General features: G+C 42.5%; 1 long non-coding RNA gene across 1 annotated transcript; it reads right to left on the bottom strand.

Moving 5' to 3' along the window:
* Positions 1-5048: 5048 nt before the first annotated feature.
* Positions 5049-18260, bottom strand: LOC121399349. The gene is made up of 4 exons (XR_005964941.1): positions 17662-18260; positions 5793-5875; positions 5513-5718; positions 5049-5251 (listed from the first exon to the last, which is right to left on the bottom strand). It is a non-coding gene; the product is annotated as an uncharacterized LOC121399349 (long non-coding RNA).
* Positions 18261-19366: the final 1106 nt, after the last annotated feature.

The following is a 19366-nucleotide window of genomic DNA, read 5'->3' as shown; positions in this document are numbered from 1 at the left end:
ATCCTTCAAGGACTGAAAAGCTTCTATAGCGGGCGGGGGCCATGAGCTGGGTTTACCCCCTTTTCGGATGAGGGCCAGGATAGGAGCAATACGAGAAGAGAATCCCTTTATGAACTGCCGGTAGTAATTGGCAAAACCAATGAATCTCTGGATTGCCTTAGTGCTCAGTGGTAGGGGCCACTCTTGGATTGCAGACACTTTCCCAGGATCCATCTCGAAACCCTCTGGGGAGATGATATAACCCAGAAAAGGGATCTTGGACACTTCAAACACACATTTCTCCAGTTTGGCAAAGAGAGAGTTCTTCCTCAAACGAGAGAGGACTTCCTTCACCTGGGAACGATGGCTTGAAAGGTCCTTGGAGAAAATCAGGATGTCGTCAAGGTACACGACCACAAACTTTCCCAAGAGATCCCGGAAAATGTCGTTCACGAATTCTTGAAAGACAGCGGGGGCATTGCAGAGACCAAAGGGCATTACGAGGTACTCATAGTGCCCATCCCGAGTGTTGAATGCTGTCTTCCATTCATCACCTTCCCGGATGCGGATAAGGTTATACGCCCCACGGAGATCCAACTTAGTGAAGATTTTAGCCCCCTTCAGTTGGTCAAAGAGTTCGGCAATCAAGGGCAAGGGATACCGGTTCTTAACCGTAATCTTATTAAGACCCCGGTAGTCAATGCAAGGACGTAGGCCTCCATCCTTCTTTTCCACGAAGAAGAATCCAGCCCCGGCAGGAGAAGTAGAAGGGCGAATAAACCCCCGCTGGAGATTTTCTTGGATATACTGCTTCATGGCAGTGGTCTCCGCTGGAGAGAGAGGATAAGTACGACCTCTAGGGGGCATGGTTCCAGGCAGGAGATCGACAGGACAATCGTATTGTCGATGTGGAGGAAGGAATTCTGCAGACTTCTTACAGAACACATCAGCGAATTCCTTGTAAAAGGGGGGTAGAGTCTTCAGATCAGACAAAGAGATATTCACCCTCTGGAGGGGTTCAGCAGGAAGACAGTGCTGCTGGCAAAATGGGCTCCAACGGGAGATCTGTCCTGCGGACCAATCAATGGAAGGATTATGCAGGCGCAGCCAAGGGAGACCCAACACAACTGGAACGGATGGGCAGGAAATAATTAGGAACGAAAGTCTTTCTTTATGCAGCGTCCCAACCTGCACAGGCAATTCCCCAGTCGTCATGGAGATAAATTCAGCCTCCAGGGGTCTGTCGTCAATGGCAGTGACACGGAGAGGAGTAGACAATGGGAATAAGGGAACTTCCATGTGTTTGGTGAATTGAGCGTCCATGAAGTTCCCAGCAGCTTCAAAGTCAATGAAAGCGGAGCCGACAATAGTCTTAGTGGCTAGGCGAATCTGTAATGGAAGGAGAAACCTGTGAGAGTTCTTTTGAGACTTCGGAGTAGTGCCCCCTACATGAGTTACCCTGGAAATACCTCGGGGAACAGAACTCGTGGGCTTCACCGGACAAGAGTTCGCAAAATGAGACTGTCCGCCACAATACAGACATAAGCCAGCCATTCGTCTACGGAGTCTTTCTTGTTCAGAGAGACGAGCCCTTCCAACTTGCATCGGTTCCTCCGGAGGAGAAGGAGAGGCTTGAGCAGCTGGAGTTTGCAAGAGAGGTCTCTGGAAGCGAGGTGCCAACACGGGTTGAAATCGTTTACAACGCTCCCTCTCTACTTGATGCTCTCTAAGACGAGTGTCCACCTTAATGGATAGTGCAATCAGATCTTCCAGCAGATCAGGGAACTCCCTGGAGACAAGATCATCTTTAATGCGAATAGACAGACCTTGATAGAATACGGCCTTATAGGCATCGTCATTCCAGGAAGTTTCAGCCATCAAAGTTCTAAAGTCAATAGCATAGTCACTGACACTGCGGTTACCCTGTCGGAGTTGCAGAAGACGAGAAGGGGCATTAGTGACCCGACCCGGGGCATCAAACACAGTACGAAATGCTTGAAGAAAAGCCTTGGCATCAAAAGTCAGTGGAGAATTCTTCTCCCAAAGAGATGTTGCCCACTCAAGCGGTTTGCCCACCAAACGAGACATCACATACCCCACCTTGGAACGTTCATTGGGGAAGTGCGAGGGTTGAAACTCGAACTGGATCTGGCACTGTGTAGCGAAACCTCTGCAGGCCTGTGGGTCCCCACTGAAGCGAGGAGGAGGCGGAATACGAGGCTCACCAGACGAGAAACCTGTGCTAGACGAGACGTCCGCCATGGGAGGATTTGCAGCCGCTTGGGAAGCAGGAGGCGCTGGTGGCACTCGGGAGAGAAGGGTATCGAGTGCCTGTCCAATGTGGTACTGCTGGGCTTCATATTCCTGCATGCGGGATGCCAATCCGCGGAGCGCTCGTCCGACATCAGGCGTAGCTTCCTCAGTAGGATCCATGGCCCAAGTATAATGTCAGGGAGCCAGGAGCTCCCTCCAGGGAGGTTGTCAGGATCAAGGAGGAAGCCCTCTTGAGGGAACAAGGTCGCGGTGTCCAAAGGGTTAAACGAAGAATAGTCAGGATCCAGGCAAGAGTTCACAGGCAGGCAGAATACAACGAAGTCCAAAGTCCAGGCAAGGGGTCAGGATACAAGGCAGGAACAGGATAAGGCAATAAGGCACACAGGGAACCCAGGATATGCTTAGGGAAAGTAATCCTATACTTGGGCGCCATTCTGGCGTCTAGTTGGCGTTTTTATTTTCAAATTTGGCGCCATTCCGACGTCATTGACGCTCTGCGCCAACGTCGGCGCGCTGACGTCATCGCCCGGCGCCACTACCCACGTGGCGGCCATGGGCGCCGCCATTTTGGGAGCGACGCCGGCAAGGATGGACGCGCCGCCCGGAGCTCCTGGGCCTGCTCCGGGCGGCAATCGTTACAGAAGGTCACTTGAAGATCTCAAATTCTCTACTGGAATTTCGGCTCAATATTTAGGGAATATTATTCCAGAGTCATGCAATGCCATTGTCACAGCCCTCAAGAGAGTATTTAAAGGTAATATAGATATTTGAAATAAGCATTAAGCTATATATATCACTTTATTATATTGATATTAAATCCCAGTGTGAACACTGTCCATGAATGTATAATGGAAAGTTTATCAGGTACTGGTTTACCAATATATTTTTTGTTTTTCCACAGTTTCCTGAGACTTCAGAAGAGTGGCAAGCAATTGCTCAACAGTTCTATGATTATTGGAACTTCCCAAACTGTGGCGGTGCGATAGATGGGAAACACGTCCGCATAAACCCACCACCAAATTCGGGATCATATTTTTACAATTACAAAGGATATTTTAGTATTGTACTACTTGCAATTGTCAATGCAAACTATGAATTTATAATGGTAGACATTGGAAAGAATGGGAGACTATCCGATGGCGAAGTTATTGAACAAACTGCATTTAATCGGAAACTAAAGAGCAAAGAGTTACATTTGCCAACAAACCAGGAGACCAAGGAAGGACTAAATTTTGCTTTTGTTGCTGATGAGGCCTTTGGACTTCATGAAAATCTTTTGAAACCTTTCCCACAAAAGATGTTAACACCCAAAAGAAAATGCTTTCGGAAAACATGCAAATCGTTTTTGCATCTTTCACACCTCCATAAATTTATACTCTGAAAAAATAGACATTATAGTTCTTTCTTGTTGTGTTCTGCATAATTTTCTGCACAAGAACAACCACAGTTCCTATGCCCCTGTCAGCATGGTGGATCATGAGGATGTTCAGACGGGGACCATTGTACCAGCTAAATGGCGGAATGAAAGCAACATGCTTCTACAGCTGCAAGGATCACAAGCAAGAAACACATCAGCTGATACTAATACCAACAGAGAAAATTATGTACATTATTTTAATGGGGTTGGCAAAGTAGACTGGCAATACCGTATGGTTTAAATTTTTACCTTTCACCTTTTGCAATTATTATTGTATAGCAATAATTGCAATTGTAGTTGCAATTACAGGCATTGCATAAAACTTTGTACAAAATAAATAATAAATTTTTTGTTGAACATTTATTGTATTTTTTTGTATAAAAGAGCAATAAGTACAATAAACCTATTTAAATTACTATATAAATATAATACAAAAAACAAGCAAACAAGTGCATTCATGAAACAAACTGTCCAAAACTAAAAGTGCAGCACAATATTTCACGTGTATATATAAATGTAAACCATTTAAAATTGTTTAGTATTTTTTTTTTTTTGAACAATAAATAAGTACTATAAAAATAAGCAAACAGGTTCAATCAGGAAAAAAAATCTCCAAAACAAAAGTGCAGCTATCTCCAAAAGCTTACAAAGGTGTATACCTATTATTATCTTCAGATGATTCTAGGTAATGAAGGTCATTAGGTACCGGGGAAGGGCTGGAAAAAGAAAGATGTCTAGCAGCTGGTGAGGGGGTAGAGGAACATGGCTGAGGGAATGAAGGGTTTGCCTGAGGAGGGTATTGTGGATAGTGGTTCCAGTATGAATGTGGTAACATGGGTGGGGTATTGCTGGATATTATGGTACACTCTGAAAGTTTATTTTGTAGGCCTTTATTGGAGTAAATCCGTAATTAATAATTCACAGTGCAGCCTTTGTTCTTCATGCATCCTCCGTAATTTTGCAGCTATGGTAAAGCCAAATGCATCAAGTTCATCATCAGCCTTTGCAAGTATGGCTGATGCTTCACTTAAAAATTTACTTTTTGCATCATCCTGCTGTGGTTTTCTTTTTTTTGCTTTTGGTGCTGTGCTCTGTGCTGGTTGTGATGCTTGTGCTTGCTGTTCCGCCTGTGGTTGCTGAACATTTTTACAGTCTGTAGGAATGAAATGTAGTATGGTTATAAAGGATCTATGAAAATGAGAAATGAACAAACATGTAACCTTCCAATGTGTTTTTGCATATTTACCTGTGATACTTGGTCTTGTGCTGAAGGAATTTCTTCACATGAATGCACATTTTCCTGCGTTGGTTCAAGTGCTGTACCCATTACAGTGATTGAGCTTAGTGCACCGTAAAAGTAGAGGAGGTCATAGTACCATAGTCTTGGGGTATATATATCATCTGCAGAGGCACCAGACTTTTTGGATGACTTCACTTTGTTAAATTCTTTTCTAAAAACAGTTCTTATGATTTTATTTTTTACATAGTCAACATTTGCAGCAGGATTTATTCTCTTGCAGATTTATAAAGATCAATGAATTCTCTCAAAAAGTCAGGATGCATAAACTTTTCAGCAGCCATCTAAAAAAAAGTAAACAAACAAATTAATAAAAATTGAAATTAGAAAGTGGTATTGAAAAAAGCAAAAGACGCCATGCCAGTTACCGCTGCATAAATGTTCGGCAGGACGCCGACCGTTCGGTCCCACAGTCCCAGTGCCTGTGAAAGTATGTGCAAACCATTGTGCAAACAAACTATTTTAAGCTTCACAAACTATTTTACAGCTTTACAAACTATTTTACAGCTTACAAATGAATTCTGATGAATTACAAACATACTAACCTGTATTTTGAAAGTGCGTTTACGAGAGAGAACGTTCGTGTGCCGATCGATCGGTCGTGTTTGGGCACGAATGTTACCACTTCTGGAATATATCGTCGGTGACGTGACATCGGTTGCTGGCGCCAGTTTGCAATCTCGTGGCCATGGAGCAAGACAGAAGGGCTACAGCTATGACCCGTGCTGAAATGGTCTACATGGTGCAGATCCTGGAGAAACATGATTAGGATGGCAGAAAAGCTGTATATCAGCATGCGAATACCAGAAAAGATCGCATACTCACCAAAGTTGTTGAAGGTCTGAACAGTAGATTTGGAGTGCTCCGAACTAAAGACCAACTCAGAAAGCGATGGGTCAGACCTGAAACTGAGGGAGAGAGAACAACTCATTATTATCCACAGAATAATAAAGAAAAGTAAGTAAAAGTTTAGCAAAAGGTGTGGTAGTTTTCAATTATGTCCTTGTTACGGTGTGAATGAAGTTTCATGCGGCGCACGTTCGTTCATTATAACGCAGCTACGTTTTCCTTTCTGCTTATCATTCGGTTTTTTTATTTAGAACAAATCAAGAAAGCAAGACTTCTTGCCAAAAGAAACTGAAGACAACCAAGTGAGGATTCTGCCATAGACATAGAAAGCACAGCAGAAGCCCCAGCAGAAGTGGCTGAAGTAGCACAGGTAAAAGAAGAGCCCCAAAGCTCCTCGCAAGACACCCTGCGAATTTCAGGTTTGTACACAGTGTAGTGCAGTGTAGTAAGTGTTTTTTATTCTATAACTAATTTCAATAATTAATTATTTTTATCTTTTATTGTAGATGTAGAAGTGGCAGTTTGTACACCTGATAAAAAAATGTGTAAAAAAATCCATTACCAGACCAAACTAAGGAGCTGCATTGAGAGCTTACAGTGTGTGAAGGAAGCCATACTATTACTTCAAGAACAAATCACTGGTCTGATTGAAGAAATGGAGAATGACACAGAATATTTTTTTTTCTTTATTCTTTAAATGTGTTCAGAAATGTGTTGAAAAAGTTTTGTTTTTTCAAAATACTTTGATTATTATGTAGAGCAAAATATTGGTATAATATTTGTCCCAGTTGCTCATACAGAGCCTGCAGCGTTTGGGTCCACGGCCCACAGTCTTTGCTGGACGCAGCACCCAGCTTTTTTTCCTAATATCTTCACAATGCTATCAATATTTGAAATATGTGAATATATTTATGAAACAAAACTGGGGGTATGAGAAATAAACATTTTCATTGTTCAAATTTGTGTTGAGTTTCAAGTATGTTTCAGCATTTCATAACCAGCTATATAGTTAAGTTATGTAGTATCATATTTGGGGGAAAAGGGGTTTGTGCCATAATATGTGGCAGCCGGCAGAAATTTTCTAACCTGTCCGATCGACCGATCGACGTGGCACGACAAATTTCTGAGCACTCCACGTACGGTCCGTAAGAGATTTGGACGATCTGATCTTTGCGTCTATGGCCAGCTTTACACACATTTTAGTAAAGATTGGTATATTTTATTTTTTTATTTTAGCACACTTGGTCCCTTTTGTACACTTATTTACACTAATTTACATGTATTTGCAAACAACTTTTAGAAGTGCACAAATATGTATAATAAAAACTCACAAACGGGTGTTTTTTTTTTTTTTTTTACTTGTTCATTGTACCGTTTGTTTTACCTAAAAACATGTTATTTTGACAGCGTGACTATTGGATGATTTCGGCCACTAATTATGCTGTTGGATAAATTATTTTGTTATTTCATTGATTTACGCTATTTTTGTGGTTTATTGCAATTTTATCCCTGCATTATTGTTCCTTATGTATCTTTAGTATAGTTTTGCTGTTTGGTGCTTTGGTATAGAAAGATTTATTTTACTTAGTTTGATTAGCCAGAGTATTTGCTTTCTAAAAATATATATTTTTTTGGGGGTCTTTTTACAGTTTGGGGGTCTTACGGCACATAACACACAGTTGGGGCTCTCTTTTCTGCAGCTTAGTTGGCTAGCGTGAAAATTCATATGCATGTTTTTAATTTGGGGTCCGTACACGCCACATACTTTGATAAATCTATGCATATTGGGCATCAAACTATTCAGTAGACCTCTGACGTCCATATTTAGGGTGATTTTTCTTTGTACGTAAAACATTGTGTGCGATAAATGCTGCAAACTGCAAAATTTTAGGCGATTTTCAGAAATGTTGTAAAAACCTCTATGTTTAGAAAAGCTTTGCAGTTTGGTAGTTTGGTGTAGAAAGACGTCTTTATCTTTGTTGGATTCGGCAGAATGTGTACTTTCCAAAAATATATGGTTTTGGGGGGTCTTTGCTGTTAAGAGGGTCTTGAGGCACATAATATGAAGTCAAGGGTCTACGTTCACAGAAGGCGAATCGGCAGCGGAGAAAAATCATATGCACTATTTTCATTTGAGGTCCGCACATGCCAGCTGCCTTCGTATATCAATGCATATTGGGCATCAAACTGTTCATTAGACCCTTGGCATCAGTATTTATGGTGTTTTACAATTGTATGTAAGAAATTGGGTGAGATAAATGCGGGCAATTGCAATATTTTTAGGCAATTTTATCGCCAAATTTAGGAAAGGCTTGCGACTTGGTACTTTGGAGTCCAAAGGCATGCATACCCAAATTGGATTCGCGGGAATGTGTACTTTCCAAAAATATATGGTTTTCTGGGTTGAATGCACTTTTTTCTACCTTTGCCCCCCCAAAACTAAGTAAATGCGTTGATTTTCTTGACTCTAGGTCCCCAGGGGCGCCCCAGCCTATCTTTCAATACAATACCACTACAGACTAAGGTGCCCACTGCCACGAGATCATCATATCTGTTTGCAGCTCAACCAGTCAAACATAAAGCACACATACTGTGCAGGTTGCGAGAGGACATATTTTGGGTCACACACTGGTCCCCCCCCCCGGAGTACCACTGAAGGCAAGCACTTGACTGCCACTTCCAGCTCCCTGGTGTTAACCTGGATATATACGTAAGCACCACATACTGCACGACTCACCCCTCAAATTAGTGAGTCCTTAAATGCCCAGACACACATATGCTGTATCAAATATTAGTGCTTCGGTGTCTGCATTGATTTTGGGACTCTATATATCGCCTGCAAGTTGCTGATAGCTGCCTGCTTCATATTGCCCCGATTATTCTACTGTCATGCCAACAGGCGAAAATATGGATGTGACAGCATGAGACTATAACAATACAGGTGTCCAGTGCATTACACTCCATTAAATAAAATACGCACATCCGTGGGTTTTCATTATCTGGATATATTCGCAAAAATGGGCAAACACGGCCCCAAACAGAGAACCTTAGAGCAATTTGCCAAAAAGCAGAATCAAAAATAGCTCTATCTACGCAAATCGAAGAATTGAAGGTTGATGTCTCTTTGCTCAGAGCTGATCTCCAGACTGTCAGAGAGAGAGTGAATACCATGGAGGGACGCATCTCAGGGCTCGAGGACAGGTGTGACCCAATCCCAAATCAAATACAACAGCTCACTCAACAGCTACATACCCAAGCTGATCTCTTAGATGACTACGAAAATCGCCAATGACGTAACAACCTGAGAATACTTGGTCTGCCTGAAAAAGCAGAGGGCAACAACCCTGTAGCCTTTATTGAAAGTTGGATTAAGGCAAATCTGGGCTCCACTACATTGTCTGCCTTCTTTGTGGTGGAACGGGCACATCGGGTCCCAGATAGACCCCCAATTCCTGGGGCACCCCCCAGGCCTTTCCTGTTACACAGTTATACAGTTGAACTATAGAGACCGGGATGCCATATTGGCCATGGCAAGAGACAAGCGAGACCTTACTCATGAGGGCAGCAAGATAGCCATATACCAAGACTACTCCTCAAGTCTGCAAAAGAAACGCAACACCTTTTTGTGGGAGTCAAGCGTCGGATGAGAGAGGTACAGCTGAAATACTCAATGTTGTATCCAGCAAAATTGAGAGTAACCGACGGCTCGCAGGTTCACTTCTTCACCTCCTCGGAGGAAGCAGGAGCATGGCTGGACCGACGTCCTCACCAGTCCCCTCGGGTGAGCCCTAACCGTTGAAGATCGTAAAGACATTTTGCGTATGGGTCAGACTTTGTTCAATGGGAACTTCATAATTTTTGTACAACCTGTTTCCCCCTGTGATCCCACACCCACGTTGGGGTCTATGATGTCCTCTCTTCAGCGCTGACGCACCCCTGTTGGTTTACAGCAAAGACAAAGTAAGATGCGGCTGAAATATCTCCAGATGTGAGGATCGAGCGGTAAATTATTGTTCCTGTGAACTTTACATATATTTTCTTTCCTGATGGTAATGCCAGTGACACTCTTTAAGTTTATTATTACTGTTTTCATGTGTAACTTCAGGTGGAGCACACTCCATGCTCAGCCACAGTTTTGGGAAGAAGCCCGCCAAGTTGGGTGGTCGGGCAGGGTGGGTTTGGGAAAGCTTAACTATGTTGAGATGTTAATGCTATTGTTTCCTCTCTTCTTCACACTATACTTTGCTCCCCCTACTCCCCTCTCCCCAAGGCCGCAGAGATCCGTATGTAGCACATTTTGGAACACTTTGAACTGTGAGAAACCCCAGATGAAGGGAGCCCACGTTTGCGGAGATATGTATGTCTGTGGGAGGTTTGTGCTACCCTGCGGGAATAGCTTGATATTCAACAGCGCTCATGGCTCACCTTAAGCTTATTTCCTGGAATACCAGGGGTTTAAATTCTAAAATTAAAAGGGGACTTGTCTTTCAGTATCTTAAAAAACACTCTCCAGATCTGGTCTAACTACAAGAGACAAACCTTGTGGGCAGTAGGGTCCTGGCATTGAAAAAAGCATGGGTGGCAAGGGTGCTTCATGCCTCCTACTCTACATACTCCCGCTGGGTGGCCATCCTCATTGGTAAATCCGCTAATATTTTGATTCAGCACATATGTACTGACCCACAGGGCAGATATATTCTCATGAGGTGCTTATGGGGTTCCAAACCTTACATTATTGCCAATGTCTACCTCCCTCCACCAGCTAATATAGAGGTTCTCTCTTTAATACTGGCTAAAATCAGCAGCTGGGACCCAGCACCGCTGATACTAATGGGCTACTTCAACCTGGTCCTGTCTCATACATTGGATAGGCATAACTCAACAGATATAACCATTAGCCCACTAACCAATTGGTGTGATACATATAACTTCATAGACCCATGGAGACACAAATTTCCCACTCAGAAAGTGTACTCATGCTACTCGGCCTCCCACTCTGCAGCATCTAGAATAAGTCTTGCTTTAATTTCTAGGCCCCTATTGGCAGATGTAGCCAACACCGCTTATCTTCCAAGTGGCATATCAGATCACGCCCCCCTATCCCTTACCCTACGACCTCAGGGGAAACTGAACCAAATGCAGTAGAGACTCCACCCCAAGTGGTTACAGGTCCCAGAGGTACATGACCACCTCATCAAAGAAATGGGGGAATATTGGTTTCTAAACCGAAGGCTCAGCCTCTACACTAACGGTGTGGGAAGCCTCTAAGGCGTATCTGAGAGGCTCTTGTATAATGGCTATATCTAGTCACAGGAAGCGGCTTAATCATAAATCAGAGGAGCTTGAGGAGGACATACTGTTGACAGAAGGGGAATTTGCTAGAGAACGTTCTCCAAACGGCCATCTACAGGTGGTCTACTTAGTGGACAAAACGGAAAAAAAGTTATTATACACTAATCACCTCCTTTTTGAAAAAGGATATAAAGGGGGCAAGCTGCTGGCCTTTCTGCTTAGGGAAACCACCGCTCCCACCCCAATCACGCAGATACAGTCTGCATTGGGTGATCTGCGGGATACCTCTAGAGGCATTAACAACGCCTTCGTACACTACTACCATAACCTCTACCAATCCACAACTACTATGACGCACCAAACCCTAAGTGACTTTCTGAGTAACATTCCCTTGGAAACCCTGACTCCACATGAAAGCCTCTCACTGGAGGTGCCATTATCAGTTACCGAAATTATGGATGCTATCTCATCCTTCCCTCCGGGTAAGACGCCAGGGTTGGACGGCATCCTGATAGAGTGGTACAAGCTCAATATAGATAGTATAGCCCCTAGACTACTTTGCTTATATGAATCTGCACTGGAGGTCGGTATGCTGCCCCCGTCCCTTAGGGAAGCACTTATAGCACTGATACCCAAAAAAGGTGGCGACCCGCTGGACTGTGCAGCCTAGTGCAGCCTATAGGCCTATCTCACTCCTCTGTAATGACGTTAAGATTTTGGCAAAAGTGTTAGCCAACCGTCTCACCAAAATAATCTCTTCTGTAGTGCATCCTGATCAGTCTGGTTTTATGCCAGGCCGGGCAACTGATGTCAACATACGTAGGCTGTTCACCAATATTGACTTGGCCCAACTTGGTGGCTACCCATGGGTAATAGTCTCCCTCGATATAAAGAAAGCATTTGATTCTGTTGAGTGGAACTTTTTGTGGGGCATGTTGACAGCCATGGGCTTTGGTCCTAGATTTATAAACTGGGTTAAACTGTTATATGATAATCCTTCAGATAGAATTCGAACTAATAAGCTAGTCTCCAGCCCTTTTAGCTTAGGTAGAGGTACTAGGCAGGGGTGCCCGCTCTCGCCACATTTGTTTGCGCTGGCTATAGAACCTTTGGCAACCTTGATACGTGCAAGCTCACACATCTCTGGTATGCGCTTTGGTGGGGGGGAGGAGCGGATATCCCTATATGCAGACGATGCCTTGGTGTTTCTAGCAGATGCTAAACAATTGCTTGGGGCCCTCCTCAGGATAGTTGACCAGTTTGGAGAATTTTCAGGGCTGCAGGTCAACTGGCAGAAATTTACTTACATGACTATTAATGGACAGCAGCCCTCCCTGCACTCTATGTCTGCAGACTTGAAATTGGTAGAGACATTTAAATATTTGGGAATTTGGGTTTCTCCAAACCCGTACAAGTTTAAGGAACTTAACATTGACCCGGTAGTCCAGCAACTGACCGTGAACCTTACCAACTGGTCGGGACTCCCACTTAATCTATAAGGAAGCATCAATCTCTTAAAAATGGTGGTTCTTCCCAAGTTATTGTATCTTTTCCATAATTCCCCAGTTCCCTTGCCCCTCAATCGTTTTACCAAACTTGACTCGCTTGTGTGCACGTTTATATGGGGCAACAAACAAGCTCGTATAAGTCTCAAAACACTGACAGCCCCTAAAACACTTGGAGGTCTGGCTTGCCCGCATTTTCTGTTGTATTATCTGGAGGCTCAACTAGTGTATGTAGCATGGAGCCTTAACCCATCAGCTGAGATCTTGGCAGAAGCAGCCAGGTTGGTTGAGTCACTCACCAATACTATACTCCGGGGAACTACCCATAGGGGCTGTCCCCCCTCAACTTTAAAGATGCTACCTTCAATTTGGGAAACAGCCCTTAGGTACGACAAAACACGTCTCCCCCTACACACCTATATGGTGCAATCCTAAACTAAGACACTTTCTGACAATACCGGACCCAGCACTCTGGGCAAGATATAATATCAAATACATTGGCCAGCTTTATGACAACCAGGGGTTTAAATCTTATGAGGACCTGGCAACTGAGTTTAATCTTCCAAGAAACATGTGGTACAGATATTTTCAAATAAGACATTCAGCACTTTGCCAATTTCCCACCGCCCTCAAGTTATCCCTCTCCTTGCTTGAGGAAACTCTAAGGTCACCAAATCAGGGGAAGCTAGTGTCTCGCATTTATAACACTCTTAATAAACAAAGGGGGAACCCCTATGCACAATGCCATACCAAATGGATGCAAGACATACCACACTTAGATCTGGATGACTGGGATGATATTATGCATTCCTATCTGCCTTCAGTAATAGGTAGCAATGATATCCTAATACAATACCGTATGATACATAGAACCTACCTTACTCCGGCAAGGCTGCACTCCATGGGCCTTAAAGCTGATAATATATGCTTTAAATGTGGGATAGATCCGGGCACTTATCTCCACACCTTTTGGACATGCCCGCAGTTGATCAAATTTTGGGACAAGGTAGTTAACTACGTCACACAAACTCTTAATATACCCAGTGTGAGGACACCAGAGGCATGCCTTCTAGGTTTGGTTGAAAACATTACATTTGACAAATACCAACGTATTTTATTGAGGTTGCTGTACTTTTACGCAAGGAAGGCGATTACCCTAGTTTGGAAGTTACCCAGAGCTCCCTCCTTAAAAAGTTGAAAATCTCTAGTGAATGCAGCTCTTCCCCTAAACAAATTGATATACCTAAGTAGGGGTTGCCCGGACCGGTTTGGAAAGATCTGGGGCCCATGGTTGGATGAACTTGACACAGCCTCTGTGCAGGACAATGGTTAATGTGCTACAAATATATATATTGAGTCACTTATGTTGCATCGCCCTCGGCCTACCCCCCCTCTTTTCCTTCTGTTACCCTTCCCTCTATTACACCTGCTATCCTCTGTTAAAAAGGTTAAAAATGCTTGTACCATCTTTTCCTGTTTCAGTCTAAGTAGGTATTGCTGCAGTGATGAATATGCAGGGACACGATAGACTGGTGTAAATTTTAACTGTTTAATACTGGGTTTTTTTCATGGATGTATCAAGCTTGAAAATAAAATCTTTTAAAAAATGTGTTGATTTTGCAGTACCTGAAATGACAGACCATATGGGGATCTTCCTTTTATGGCCCCTATTTGCCACTTGCTTGGGTACACCTATACATATTGGGCATCACACTGTTCAGAGGACCCTAGGCTTTCATATTTGGGGTGTTTTGTATTGATAACTAAAAGTATGTAGGTAATACGATGCTGCAGGGTAGAAATTTTGAGGTGATTTTTGGAAATGTCACCAAAATCATCAAATTTAGGAATGGTTTGCGGCTTGGTACTTTGGTGTAGAAAGACATGCATACTCAATTTGCATTCAGGGGAAAGTGTACTTTGTGAAAATGTTTTTTTGGGGTGAATGTACTTCTTTCTAACTTTGCTGCCCCCCAAAACTATGTAAATGTCTTGATTTTGCAGTATCTGAAATGACAGACCAAATGGGGGTCTTCGTTTTGGGGCCCCTATATGCCACATGCTTGGGTACACCTATACATATTGGGCATCAAACTGTTCAGAGGACCCTAAGCTTTCATATTTGGGGTGATTTATCTTGATACCTAAAAGTATGTGGCAAATACGATGCTGCAGGGTGGAAATTTTTAGGTGATTTTTGGAAATGTCACCAAAATCACCAAATTTAGGAATGATTTACGGCTTGGTACTTTGGAGTACAAAGACATGCATACCCAATTTAGATTTGTGGGAATGTGTACTTTCAGAAGATATCTGGGATGAACTTACTTTTTTCTACTTTTGCCCCCCCCAACTATGTAAATGTGTTGATTTTGCAGTACCTGAAATGAGACCATATGGGGGTCTTCCTTTGGGGCCCCTATATGCCACGTGCTTGGGTACACCTATACATATTGGGCATCAAACTGTTCAGAGGACCCTAGGTTTTCATATTTGGGGTGATTTCTCTTGATACTCAATAGTATGTGGGACATACAATGCGGCAGGGTGGAAGCTTTGAGGTGATTTTTGGAAATGTCACCAAAATCACAAAATTTAGGAACGTTTTGCAGCTGGTGCTTTGGACTATAAAAACATGCTTACCCAATTTGGATTCGGGGGAATGTGTACCTTCCGAAAATATATGGTTTTCTGGGGTGAACTTACTTTTTTATACCTTTGCCGCCTCCCAAAACAATGTAAATGTGTTGATTTTGCAGTACCTGAAATAACAGACCATATGGGGGTCTTCCTTTTGGGGCCCCTATATGCCACGTGCTTGGGTACACCTATACATATTGGGCATCAAACTGTTCAGAGAACCCTAGGTTTTCATATTTGGGGTGATTTCTCTTCATACCTAAAAGTATGTGGGTAATACGATGCTGCAGGGTAGAAATTTTTAAGTGATTTTTGGAAATGTCACCAAAATCACCAAATTTGGGAATTGTTTGCGGCTTGGTACTTTGGTGTAGAAAGACATGCATACTCATTTGCATTCAGGGGAATGTGTACTTTCCGAAAATATATGTTTTTTTGGGGTGAACATACTTTTTTCTAACTTTGCGGCCCCCCAAACTATGTAAATGTGTTGATTTTGCAGTATCTGAAATGACAGACCAAATGGGGGTCTTCGTTCTGGGGCCCCTATATGCCACGTGCTTGGGTACATCTATACATATTGGGCATAAAACTGTTCAGGGGACCCCAGGCTTTCATATTTGGGGTGATTTATATTCATACATAATAGTATGTTGGAAATACGATGTTTCAGGTTGGAAGTTTTGAGGTGATTTTAGAAAATGGCACCAAAATTGCCAAATTTAGGAAGGGTTTGCAGCTTAGTGCTTTGGAGTAGAAAGACATGTATACCCAATTTGGATTCAGGGGAATGGGTACTTTCCGTAAATATATGGTTTTCTTGGTGAACGTACTTTTTTCTATCTTTGCCCCCCCCCAAACTATGTAGTATCTGGAATTACAGAACTGATAGCTCAAATGAGGTGTCTACATTTTAGGGCCCCTATATACCACATGCTTAGGTAAACCTATACATATTGGGCATCAAACTGTTCAGTGGACCCCAGACTTTCATATTTGGGGTGTTTTACATTGATACCTAATGATGTGTGGGAGATATTATGCTGTAGAGTGGAAGCTTTGAGGTAAATTTTCAAAAAAATTCACCAATTTCTATAAAACATTATAAATTTAGGAAACAATTGCAACTTGGTAGTTTGGAGTACAAAGATATATTTACCCATTTTTGATTCACCAGAATCTGTTCTTTCTAATAATGGGTAGTTTTCTAGGGTAAACCTACTGTTAGCGAAATGTTTGGCCTTGAAATCAGAAGTATGCCGTTTGGTAGTGTACTGCTTGTAGATTTTGAGCTATAGAAGTGAGAACTCTCCATAAAACTATATATATTTGGTATTGCCGCGTTCAGGAGACATAGACCTTTCCAAATCGGCTGTGTTCTCATACATAAAATAAATTATGTTTCTGATATATGTGATTGTTCTTTGTGAAACATGATTTTTTTCATTTTATTAGACACTTAGAAGCCTATATTTTTTTTACAGAAGTAGAATTACACCAAAATTCTTGCATATTATTAAAAGTTCAGGTTGTCCTGAAAAAAACAATATTTTGTTTTCCTGAGTAAACTAAAAGACCACCCCAGGAAAGGCCCTTAAAGTGAAAGAGTGCAAAATATCTAAAAACTGCTTGGCAGTAGATGTTCGCATCTAGGACAAAATGGCTGGCAGGGAAAGGGTTAATACTGTGTGTAAACAAAAGGGGTCATTTATGCAGGGGCAATTTTAGAGGGATAATAATGTATTTATATAACAGCCGCAAGCTACACAGTGCTTTACATTAATTTATAACAGGGGTCTTATGATGCCATCCCACTTACCTGCCCCATGCTTAACTTTATGGAATGAGAGCAGATCAATCAGAGCAGATCAAAGGGGGGGAGGAGAAACACAACACTAGTGCAGAGAGCACAGCTGAGCACATTTCACACGAATGCCACATATCAGAATTTACAACACCCAGAATTAGAAAAGAGCAGCTGGGTCTTATTTGTGTCAAAACACAAATATAATTTTGCAGTTGTGTCGCATTGGATGCAATTTTGTCAGGCACAATTGTGTCAGGCACATCTCCCCCTGGCTATGGAGTGTGGTTAATAAAACATGGCTATTGTGGTCCTAAATGACCTCTAAAGTTGGCAGCATACCTCCCAACATTATGGAAACAGAAAGAGGGACAAAAACACTTGCTGTGAGTAGCGTGGCAACATTTTTGATCACACCCATTTTTGTAGCCACACCCCCTAATTAGCATATCCATTTTACAACATTTGTCAGGTTATGAAAGTTTGAACACATTTATATGGTTTTTATGTCATTACAGTTTTGTTAATGAAGGTGAATTGCCCTTTAAAGTGATACTGACACCCAGAATTGTACTCAAAATAAGACTCTACATGGAAAAATTACCTATAGGTCATGTTGCCATTTTTTCATAGACTGTTGTGTTTATATTTCCAAGTAAAGCCTTTTGAAGATCTTTAACCCGACTGTATCTTCTGTAGCTGTCACAATTGAACGTCATAAAGTGGGAGGATGCCAATGTTAGATTTTCCCTTACATGCGGTCAGCGTGCAGAATCATGTGACTTTTTCCCCTCCACAGCTCCTACACCAGCAGTATTCCATTGGTTATTGCTCTGTGTGAGTTTATTTGTAATGCTGGAATGTCTGTTCTTTCCTATCGATTCTCCACACTGTCTGCTTTAAAGTGCTGTCCCACTCCACTGACTCCTTCCCCTCCTCTGCACTATCTCTCTCTTGTTTTCTCCCACTCCTTCAGCTTCCCGCTTCTTCTGCTCCTTTCTCTCCTCCAGCTCTCACCAACCTCCTCTACTCCCCACGCTTCTCCTCTGTCACTCCTGAGGCCCCCCACTGCCTGCGCTTCTTTCTTATAGCAGCTCCCCACGATTCTCCTTGCAACCACACCTTTGGCTCTCCAGCTCCTTGTCTCCCTCCCTCCTAGGATCTGAACAGAGCCTGTGCTGTAATAAATCTCTTACTATTCAAGCGTCTGTGAACTGTGTGCTGTTTTCACTTTTCACTGCAGATAAGATCATAGAACAGTGTTGGAAACTAGCGATGCCATGAGGGTAGGGAAGTAATATACTGCTGTAGTTGTCATAGATGATTATTGGCTAGCAATAGCACGTGATCCGACGAGCTGCACGATGATGTCAGAGGCACCGGAGGCAGAAACGGCAGCACGGGTCCCAAATTGCAGAGTGGTTTGGCTGCCTTTCTTCTTTTTTTGGGGGGGGGGGGGTCTAGAGGCTTGTACCAAGTAGCAGGTAGTGAAAAGGGAAGCACTTTTCATTAAGTTAGTTTTGTGTCAGTTCAGTGCAGCACATCAAAGAGAAACGCGGGTGCGGGTTCAGCTGTCAAAAGCGGGACCGTCCCGTTCAAAACCTCCTACATGCCCTTAACCAAAATGTCCACACAAGCAGGTTACTACAATAAGAATAGCCATATCACCTAAAATGATCATATTTATGCTTTGTATGCTTTTCTTTCTCCAGAATTATCAGTGCAGCATTATATTTCTCAGCCATTTGTAAGAACTTCCAGTTAAGAAGCTATAGTGTTTAACAGCAGCCCATTTAGGAAAGAAGCTGGAGAGGAGACATGATTATACTTTACAAGTATACCTTTTTTCCCATAAAGAGGATCACCGCACCAGAGGCCACCCCTTTAGACTAGAGGAAAAGACCTTTCATTTGAAGCAACATAGGTGGTTCTTCACAGTGAGAGCAGTGAGGTTGTGGAATATAGGGTGCAGTTTGTCCCAAATACATTTTGTATAAAAAACTATCCCTAGTACAGAGAATGAATGTCTCTCATGATACATAATTATTTGTGACCATATACACAGATAAAATATATACAAAAGACCTATGTCTATTGAAGAATGAGAACAGTATCTGGTTTGTACACAAAAGGATATCATTATATTGCAAACTCCATTCTGTATACTTTAAACAAGCAATCTGTCTCAGAAATGTATAACATCCATGTAACTGTTGCAGTTACGAGTAAAGTTACTTACAGAATGAATTCTGTAAAAAAAATTAAAAAAAAAGTGGACAGAATATATAATGGTGTAACTAACTAGTGCA

The sequence above is a fragment of the Xenopus laevis genome, chromosome 1S (assembly GCF_017654675.1).
Source record: "Xenopus laevis strain J_2021 chromosome 1S, Xenopus_laevis_v10.1, whole genome shotgun sequence".
NCBI classification, from domain to species: Eukaryota; Metazoa; Chordata; class Amphibia; order Anura; family Pipidae; genus Xenopus; species Xenopus laevis.
The sequence above is the reverse complement of the archived record's forward strand: the minus strand, read 5'-3'. Positions and strand labels throughout refer to the sequence as shown.